The 10,661-nt window shown below is 41.6% G+C and overlaps 1 pseudogene; it reads right to left on the bottom strand.

Annotated features, from left to right (window-relative positions):
• Positions 1–2,323: 2,323 nt before the first annotated feature.
• On the bottom strand, positions 2,324–5,352 carry LOC103734899 (annotated as a pseudogene).
• Between the last annotated feature and the right edge of the window lie 5,309 nt (positions 5,353–10,661).

Here is a 10,661-nt window from a genome sequence, read left to right on the forward strand (position 1 = left end):
AGGGATGCAAAGGGAGGTGAGGGACTTATTTTACTTTTAATGGTCAAAATTTTCTGCCATGACATCAGAGTGCATGGTAGAAATGGCTCATTTTCATGTGAAACACTTGGATTCATTTTAATTCACAATTTTTTTTAAAACATCTACAATTTCATATCCCACCTACTTTCAACCATTATCACAGATTTGACTGATCATAAACAGTAGTTGCTAGCATTAGAAGCTGGAAGGCTTTCTGAGTATGTATTAGTAGTGTCTTTGGAAACTACCACCCAAGAGTATCATGATTATAAATCTCTTTGTACATGGAAACCCCAAAGGTGACAAATGTCCCAAAAATAAATTCCTTGCTTATCATGGAGAGTGGTATCTCCCAGGCACTTAAAGGAAATGCATTTTCTCTAGAACTGCTTGCTCATTGCCTAGAATTCTTTTCGCAAGGACTCGCCTCTGCTGACTTGATGTCATCAGCACTGCAAACTGCTAGCCAGAGATTCCTGAAATGGATATTCTCTGACAACTGTGTTCAGAACATATTGAAAAAAAGTCAGGTGGTTTGGAATTTATCTTGTCTGTGGAAGAGAGCTACTTTGAGGTGTTTTCTTTTTTCTTTTTTAAATAATAATAAAAAAGTTGTAAACAAAAGGAAAGATATACACATGGACATAACCCCCACACACAGAGGCCTACATGAGTACTTCAATGTGCATGTCTTCTGATCTAGTTGCACAGTCTCCACTTGTCCCTTACACACTCTCACAGCCTTCCACAAGGGGTGTAAACAGGTGTTATAAGTGTCCTTGGGAGTTAGTTCACTGGAGCTTTCATATTTCCCAATGATGATGAAATACCTGATATGAATTACTCCTGAGAAGATTCTAGAAAGGAATGACAGTTCAGATGCACTTGGAATGGCACAATCACGCAAACACTTGCATACTTAAGACTTCAGAACACATCCAAAGTTTCTAAGCATGATCCAACAACAAAAAAGTATGAAAACAATGTATCAAGTTAAAAAAGAAAAGAAAAAGGTTCCTTTGTAATTAAAGTATAAACAAATATATAGGAAATGCAATTGTAATTATTATAAAGTAGGAAACGTACTTAAGAAAAGCAGTTATTTGACAATAATTGAAAAAAAAGTCCAACTTTAAACACATGCATTGCTCCAAATAGAAGCTAGCCACATTAGATCTGCAAGGCTCACAGCAACTACCTCAGGAATGAAATGACCACATAGAGCAAGTCTGTAAAGTATGCAATTTATAAAAAGTACTGTGAGTACTAATCACACTCTGTAAAAAAGAATTTGTAATTTTCTGAACACCGTATTCCTCAATATAATTAGTTTGTATGAAAATTACAACTAAATCAACGAATTTCAAGCACCAATTCAACAATTTAAACTTACTGTGTTTATATTCTGTTGAGGGAACAAATAATTATGAAAGCTAAGATTAGCCAGGTGATTGTTACAGTTACTTTTAAAGGTGTGTTTTCTTTTCTTTTTTCTACTCACTTGAATACCAAATATTAGAGAATGTTTAGGCCAGGAAAGGCCTTCTTGGAGAGTCTGCCATTTCTTAGAATCACGGTTAGTATACATTAAAAGCTCTTCAACAAACCAATGCTTAGCTGTAGGATAAAATAATTTGAGCACAAGAAACGAAAGACCACTCCTTGTAGTAACTTAGAAAAGGCAGCACCTAGACAGTAGACTAGCAAGCACATCTGGACACCTACTGGTAGTATAAGAAAATGCAGTATCATCTGAAAGGACAACATTGTATTTGGCAATACCGCAGTTTTCCTAATTTAAAAAGTTCCACTGGATGTTTGGGGTGGGATGATATCACAATAAGCACATTTCTTCCTGTTTTTTTCTGCATCAGGAAAAAAAGTGGAATATGAGCCAGTAGATGAGAAACAGTGTTTGTGATACCTCTGGCTGTTCGTGAAGAAAACTCGTTCAGATAATGGGTTTCTTTCAATGGTGCAATTGCAGTGCTTGTTTCCAGTATTTATACCATACCCAGTGATTTCTGAGACCCACTCATGGTTCTCTCTTTTCCTGCTAATTTAACTTTGGTTAAATTTTCAATGCAATCCAAATAACCTTTTGGTTTGCTGCATCTCACAGATGGCAGATAAGACTACTGAAGAAAACAGATGACCTAGAAAATAGATATTCATCAACAGTGATTTCTATTTCCCATCACTGCCCACCCTGTTATCAGAAGGAGCAAAGAATCCTGAAGCCTGGGCCTTAGTGGGGGGAGCATCGGGCTGGTCCTTGGGAAGATTGGCTGTCCTCTGCTTCTCACTCGTTGGCAGGCTCTTCGTCAACCATCCCACCAGGTCTTCACTGGACCCCTCTCTATGCTCCTTACTGTGGTCTTCAGTGGGCTCCATAGTCTGTTCTAGGCTATTCTTCAGAAGTGTGGGAGAATTGTTTATTCTACTTTCTTTCTTGGCTCTCTTTCAAGGACTGGGAAGGAAACAGTGGAGGAGCTTTGGACTGGCTGGCATTTTCAGTGGAAGAGGCAGGGGCTTTGGTTAGTGTGCTCTCTGCCATGACCTCATTCTGAGGCAAAGGTAACTTCTCCATAAACTTCCACTGAATGATGCTTATGTCTTTCCCACCAGTTGAAATCAGGTGACTGTCATTATGAGTAAAACTGACATTGGTAACATGGCTACTGTGGGCACTGTATTTGTGGCTAGGAGCCTTGGCTTTGGAGCAGTGGTACTGAAACAGATGGACTTTACAGAAGTCATAGGCCACAACTATCACCCTTGTATTGTGGGACTGCACCAGCGCAATGATATCTGTTTCACCAGATCCTTTCGGCCCAATGCCAAAGACTTGAAAGTGTAGCACACAGGTGTATGTCGTCCAATCGATGTCCTTACAATCTGATCTGTTCCTGATTAGTTTCCAGCCATTTTCGACGTCCCAGTATAGTATTTTGTAGTCACCTGCATTAGACATTATATGCTTGTTATCTGGGGACCAGTCAAAGTGTGTGATACAGCTGGAATGTCCAGTGCACTTTCCATGTCTGATGTATTTTCTTCCATTTTCTGAAACCATATAGAGGTAAATAAAGTTGTCATGAGATCCTACAGCCAGGAGAGTACCAGCTACTGAGTAGCGCATCACAGAGAGATGTTCATTCCCATCAGTGTGGATAGAAACTAGACCTCTTGTTTTTGCATTCAGAACAAATCACCTGCCCAAGTGTGTTCCTATGGCTACCACTGTGCCGCTTGGATGAAAATCTGCACAGTGTCCTGGTTCATCCAAGAGCCTGGTCCATTCCAACCTGTGTTGCCACTTGGATGAAAATCTGCACAGTGTCCTGGTTCATCCAAGAGCCTGGTCCATTCCAACCTGTGTTCCACTGAGTTCCACATGCACACCTGCCTGTCTTGAGCACATGTCAAGAGCAAATCTTTGAAGGGGTCTCAAGCAAGACCCCAAAGTTCATCGGTATGAACCTGTAGTTCTTTTTTCAAAATATTTTATTTATTATTTTTATTTTATGTGTATGTGTGTATTGCCTGCATGTAGGTAAGTGCACCTTTGTCGTGCAATGCCCCCAGAAAATAGAAGAGACTGTCAGATCCCCTGGAACTGGAGTTACAGGCAGTTGTTAGCTGCCATGTGAGCGCTGGGATTCAATCCTGGGTTTTCTGCAAGAACAGTCAGTGTTCTTAACTGCTGAGCCAACTCTCCAGTCTGACCTTGTACTTCTATTTGGAACCCATGATTAAATGTTCCCCGTAAAATGAAGTTTTGTGATGTACCTACTAAAAATTGATCTGCCTTTCCTTCTGCAACAGCTCTGTTTGTGCCATACTGATCAGGAACCTTTATTTCTCTTTCAGGATTCAGAATTATTTTCCAGTCTTTTCCTCCTCCAGTCAACAACATCCCATTTCTCATCTGACTGAGTGTGAACACACTGCCATCGTGAGCTTTGATTTGTTTGCCGATCTGATAGACAACTTTAGGTCCTTTCCCAGGTGTGGGCTCTATGGTACTTTTGCTCCAGGTTAGCATGATTCCACCTGAGTCACCAGTAAGAACATCGCCATTCCCGAAGAAGGCCAAACACTGAACAAATTTTGTTTTTTTTTTTTTTTGTATTTTCCCAAAATTCCTTGTTTTTTTGTTAGTGAATTGCCACTCCAGGTCCAGAAAAAAAATGAGATTTGCCACATGTTATTATGGTATTTGCATCTGTTGGGAGGAACTCAACAGCCAAAACAACTTCATTTGTTGCCTTTATCTCTGCTCCTTTAGATTTTTTTCTGCCAGTCCCAAACAGTAAGTATATGCTCACTGTAGTCGTCAACAGCACATAAATGAACACCGGAATTTGCTTTTGAAAAATCCAGGCATCCTACTCCATGCTCAAAAGTTCCAAGTCCAATAATTTGCAGCATGGAGAGACTAACTGACTCCCACACTCGGGCATGATGCTGCAAAGGCCTTCCATTTTTATCTACTCCAACTATCTGTCCAGTTGTGATCCTAATTTTGTCAGGATGTATAGCAAGGCATTTCACATAATCTATATGACCCAGGTAGTCTCCTCATAATTAAACAGCACTATTACTGATACAATGAAATAAACTATTTCCCCCATAGAAAGAAGGTAAACATTAGCTTGACAGTCCCTCCCTCGATAACCATATGCCCATTCCAGTTTGAGTTTCTCAGGAGGCAATTCAGTTCTGATATCACAGTAGTTGTCAATATCCAAAGGGATGAACATAATAATCAACTGACCTCGCATAAACATTTTAATATATTCTCCTTCTTGGCTGCTTTTTTCAATGGCTTGACATTTTTGCTTGATTGATGATGACATCTTTATGTTTGTATTTTTGTAACTTTTGATATTAATTTTGATGTTGAAACAGTTTTTAATAATTTTTAGGACTATCTTCTGAATTTTCCCATGAATTATGTGACTTCTCAGCTGTTTGTGGATGTTTTATGCTTTTAGCAGCAGATGAAAGAGTTTCTTTTCTTGCAATTGAGACAGAGCTGGTGTGACTTGGTTTTCTATTTATACCACTTCCGTTGGTTATACAGGCGTAGAAATAGCTTCTCAAAGGCTTGGTTGGCCTTTATTTGGGACAGATATTTTTCACTGAGGCCACATGATCTTCAGAGATTGCAAGAGGCCTCAATACATCAGCCAAGGCTGCCTTCAGTACGATGATTTCATCTTCTTGTTGTTGAACCTGGGACTCAAGTGCTGAGAGGCAGCCTTGAACATCAGAAGTACTCGCAGCAGAAATGCTATAATTGAAGCTACAGGTGAAACCGTCCATCTTGCAGGGAATGAGCATGGCTCTGGGCTCAGAGCATCCAGTGCTTCATTCAGCTCACCAACTGAGGAGCCTGATGCCCTCACTCTGGGCTTTGCATCGTCTTGCTCAGCTCCCGGCTTATGGCTAGGCTGTCTGCCCGTCAGTTTGGCTTCCCCAGCTTGTTCAAACATCTGTGACTGCCCAGGCCATTTGGCACTCAAGTTGAGAGCCACACTGCTCCGCCACCTGCTCCAATCATTATACTTTTTAAATGATGTGAGTATATCAGATATATCAACACATGGAGAATCATAATGTGAATTCCACATACCCCTTACCCAGGTTCTGTGATTGAGATGCCTAACCAACTCTCCAGCACACAGTGGAATCCCTCTATGGATTACTGGAATGCAAATCTGAACTTCACATCTTTCATTGATAAATGTTTCCATGTGAGTCTGGAGAAGAGCTGGTTGTGTGTCTCCTATCCAGGCCTCTTTTCTTTACTCTCCATGGCTTATACCCTACTGATAGGACTTGGTCTGGAGACACAGAAGTTGTCATTTCAGAAGGCTTGCACTATGACTAGGCAGGCTGGCAGGAAGACACGCCCACTGTTGGTGGCTGCCATCATGAATTCTGTGATATGTGTAGTGATTTTATACCCAGCTCATAGATTGTCATGTCACATGCTCCGTACTTGATATATATGCATGTCTCTGCACACACATTTGTATAGCTCACTTTGACCTGGAAATTCCTTGGATAAGCCATAGTCCCAACTCCTTCCCATGCTCTTAGGAAGGAGTCAAGCCCATTAAGAGATGGGACTATGGAGATATAAGTCAGGAAAACCAGGAGGCCTCTCTCTCTCACCATTTTGTGTGGCTGTTGGGAAGCCACAGCACTTTTATTTGGGTGCGGACCTTCAAACACAGCTGTGAATGGGGTAGTCACCACTTTTGGAATAGAGAGAGGGTAAAAGGCACCCTCTGGGGTTCCTTGGTGGTGCTAGATAAGGCACTCAGGTGAGAAGGCAATTCAGAGCACACTGGAAAAAATGGGTAGTGCCATTGCCTTATTGAGCATGGGAAAACACTGAGCAAGAGAAGACGAGGGTGAGGGGGGTGGGAGAAAAACGGCATGTGCATTTCAAATATAGAAAAGGAACGGCCTATAAGAATCTGTGCTTTTGTAAGTCACCACCTCCCAAATGTCATAAACCATGCAAAATCCAAATAGGATGTCTTATTTTGGTTTGTCAATCTGAGTCAGGACTGGGAGACTCTGAGTAGGGGGAGGGGTGGGTCTTCCAGAAAAAAAGGAAAAATTTAGTGAAATAATTGGTGAAGTCATCAGGATGATGCTGGAAACAGCAAACCACAGAAGTTCTGGAAAAGCAAGGGGTTTAGGGATAGCCACATGGGTCATAGAATGGATCATAAAATATGTAACTAAAAAGATACGGGCCACACAGACTGGAACAAACTCAAAGGGGAAAATCCCTGGGCCACGGCTGTCCTGTAAATGTGGGAAAATAGCTCAGTTGATTGTATATGAAGATTCTTTAAAGGTCATAGAGAGCCTAGAAAAAATTTTACAGGCCTTGGACACAAGAGGGGAAACCCAGAGAGGGGGCATGGCCACTTTGCTTAAAAAAAAAAAGATTTGTCTGAAACAAAGGCAGCCACGGTCGAGGCTGAAAAGGGTAAGGAATTACTGACAAACTCAGTCTCAGCCTCAGTGCTCAAGAGAGAGGAAAAAAATGGTAGATTTTAACTTGTGTAAGGTGAGGGGACCAGGAGTCAAAGAACCCAGGGAAAAAGACAGATAGTAATGAGAAAAGAACCTAAAAATATTAGTAGTTAAATCTGCCCCTCAGAGTCAACAACATTTGATGCATAATGGAAAGAGTTAACAGTACTATAGCTAAGCAAACATACTCCACAATGGAGCTGTTGAAACTAGGAAAAACTTTCAAACAAACAATCAAGGAGCCCATCACTGTGTGGCTCTTGAGGGTAAGGGACATGGGAGAAAATACTGTCAGTTTAAGTCCTTTAGAAGCTTGACAGTTGAGTTATATAGCTACCCATCCATCCTTGAGACATAGGCTGTTCAATCCAAGCCAGTACAGGAGGGAGCAGTCCTTAATGGAATGGCTAGTGCAAGGTATTAAAGATACATGGTCATCAGCAATGGAGACTCCCATGAGTAGCAGGGGTTGGAGGACTACAAAAGAGGGACAAGCATTACTGACGAACTAGGCATGAGAAAAGCAACATATAAAGCCCAGTTTCCTGGGCCAGATAAGGCCGTGTTCACCAGAGATATAAAGGAAAGCTTAATTAAACTGGAACCTTGAGAATGGTATAAAGTTTAATAGTTTCGCTAAGTCCTTTATTGGGATACAGTCTTTATAAAGTGAGGGAGGCTTTGGCAGATCTAAGTGACTCAAACCAGCATGTAAAACATGTCTTTAGAATAATAGAGCAACCTACAAGAGATATAAAAAAGAGCAGATAGAAAAAATGGTCTGTTTTGGTTACTTGAAAAAATGTGGCAAGATTTATGTTGAGCTCAAATTCCCAAAGAAAAAAACTGGTAGAAAACCAAATTCATTACTAAGGAGTTTCTGGAAGGCTTTAAAACCTGAAGAACAGTTCACAAAAGGCATTCAGAAGATAAAAACTGTAGTTTGTTAAGGATCCCCAAAGATTAAATAAGATACATTTCTATCCTGAGAAAGGCTATGCTAGGGGTGGAGGCAGTTTTTCCCACCAGGGCCTCCCCCCAGCAGCCAGGTATGGTTGATGGAGAGGTGGCAGATATGGTTAGAGCCAGGAGGCAGACCCAGGGCCTGCCTGGCTCAGGGAACCAACAGGTGCAGCAGGGACAAAAGAGACCCTCTGCCTCCTTAGCCTAATGCAGGGCCAGGTGACTTGAGCCAGTATCAAGACTCAGGTTTTCTTTGTTCAGTGGGGAACCTTGCTTCAGGGACAGAGAGACTGGATTGGTGACAGAGTAATGACTCTGGGACTTGTACTTTTCTTCACAACAAGCCATTTATTACAAAATTCGGAGGGTTTTTATACATTGCAAGAAACTAGCAGTCATGTGAGGTTTGGCAGTTACATACAAAGATTTAGGGCACAAAGAAACAGGACATATAGCCTTTTAGTTGGCACCAGCAGGATGTTTAAACTTTTACTTAAGGTTACCAATGCCTATCGGGTAATTTATTGGCCACAATGTTATCTTTCTCAGGGCTAAAAACATAGTAAACTTTTAGCTTTTAGCTCAGGAGTAAGCCTTTAACCTGGCCTAATCTCTTAGCTAATGATAGCTGAGTTATTCATTCAGGACAGGGAGATGAGCTAAGGGCTGTGGACCAAGATGCTTTCCCACAGAGCAAGAAGCCTAAACTTTTGACCTGGATGCTTTTCTCTTGATAGCCCTGCAGTGTTCTGCAAGACAGGGATATCAGCTGCTGTTTTCAGTGTCCTTCCCTTTAGCAGAGAATGTAGCCTTGACTTAAAAGGTTTTAGGCTCATCTTACCCTAGGCCATGCCATCCTGGTTTCCTACACCTCCTCCTTTTTTTTTTTAAAAAAAAAATAAGAAGTGGTCATAGAGGCCACAGCATTATTAATTGAAATTATAATACAGTGCATCACTATTGGTGCTTTCACAAGAAGAAGTATGCCAATAAATATTGGGCCCAAGAAGGGAGTAAGCCATTGGAGGCACTTTGGCCAAGTTATAGAGAATTCAGATATCTTACTGATTTCCTTTTGTAAATCATTAATCTGTTGATCTATAGTGTGAAAAATCAGACAAATTAAAACAACACATTCCTGGAAATTGCTCAAATTCCTTGCAAATTTTTAGAACAGTAAGTAATCTATAGTCGCTCTATTTTGTAACACAGCTGTTCTTAGTTCTCCCAATTCCTAATTAATTTCCCCTTATATTCTTGCAGTTACATTTGTTATTTTACTAGTTATTCAAGCAAGTTTAGATATATCTTGGCCTTTGTGCCGTCCCAACGCTTGGCCTTCGTTCATCAGGTTCTCAATCATTTCCCCAGGTCACAGTAGGCTGCGTCTTCTTCTGCTGGGGTCTCATTTTCTGCTTTCCCAGGGTCAATGATGCCATCTTTTCTGTGGTAGGCTCATGGGGTGCCCATGGGGAAAGGATTCATTTTCATTTTCTGGAAAGACACAAGCATATCCTTGTCCCATTGTTAGTAGAGGAGCTTGAGTTTTACTCTAGTGTCCTGACTCAGGTTCCTTCCAAAGCACCTGTGGCAAAGGCTGTGGGACAGTCAGTGCCTTCCGATGCTTGGCCATTGGAGAAATTCCTTGATCATTTAGCGTAAAAAAATTAAGTTAGTAGAGATCTGTGTAAAAAGAAGTGAGGATTCTGTACTGTTACCCAAGGTATAGGTGATTTCCCCGTTTTTACTTTATTTATTTGATCTTTGAGATATTTGCATTGTCTCTCTATTATTTCTTGTCCTGTGAGATTGTAAGGAATGCCAATGGTATGTGAAATACCCCGACTTTGGCAAAATTGTTGAAAAATTTTACTAGTATAGGAAGGCTCATTATCTGTTTTTATTTGATGAGGTAGTCCTAAATTGAAAATGTTTGAATAAGATGTTTAATTACACTACTATCCCCAGGCCTCTTGGGGTAAGTCTATAGCGCAGCCCTCAGCGCCAGGACTCCCTAAGCCACATTCACCCTTCCACCCCCCCGCCGTTCTACGCCATGCCATTCCTAGTCTTGGGGCCCCAGACACCTGGGGAACCAATACTGCTTCCTGATCCTTCAAACCCAGACCAACTCAGTCCCTTTCTTGGGCCCCAGGAGCACCACTTCTGGTCCTGGCCCCACCCTCACCTCTCTCTGCTTCCCTGGGCCTGCAACACCTGCCAGACTCTTTCTGGGGCTGACAGCCTCTTTCTGGGGCTCCGAGGCTTACTTTTCCTCTCCCTGATCCTTTGCATACAGTACAACACAGCTACTCAATCCACTTCCTGAGAAATCTTGGGGCTTCTTCCCAACCATCTGACTTTGCATCCCTGTGTGGCACGCCCACAGAGAGGATCTAAGGTCAGTCCAACACCCAAGTTCTTGAGGCCAAAATCATTCTTAGAAAATTCCAGACCTAAGGAGAAAGTCTGAAAACTTATGACCCACATTGGAATTGGGCCACCTCGGAACTCCTGAAGACAAAATCAATCCGGCCTCGACAAGATAAAATCAAAAGAGAGAACCAGAAGCTTAGACGAACCAGCTCTTCATACCCAAAAAGTAAACCACA

The sequence above is a fragment of the Nannospalax galili genome, unplaced genomic scaffold (assembly GCF_000622305.1).
Source record: "Nannospalax galili isolate Female #2095 unplaced genomic scaffold, S.galili_v1.0 scaffold75, whole genome shotgun sequence".
In the NCBI taxonomy this organism is placed as follows: Eukaryota; Metazoa; Chordata; class Mammalia; order Rodentia; family Spalacidae; genus Nannospalax; species Nannospalax galili.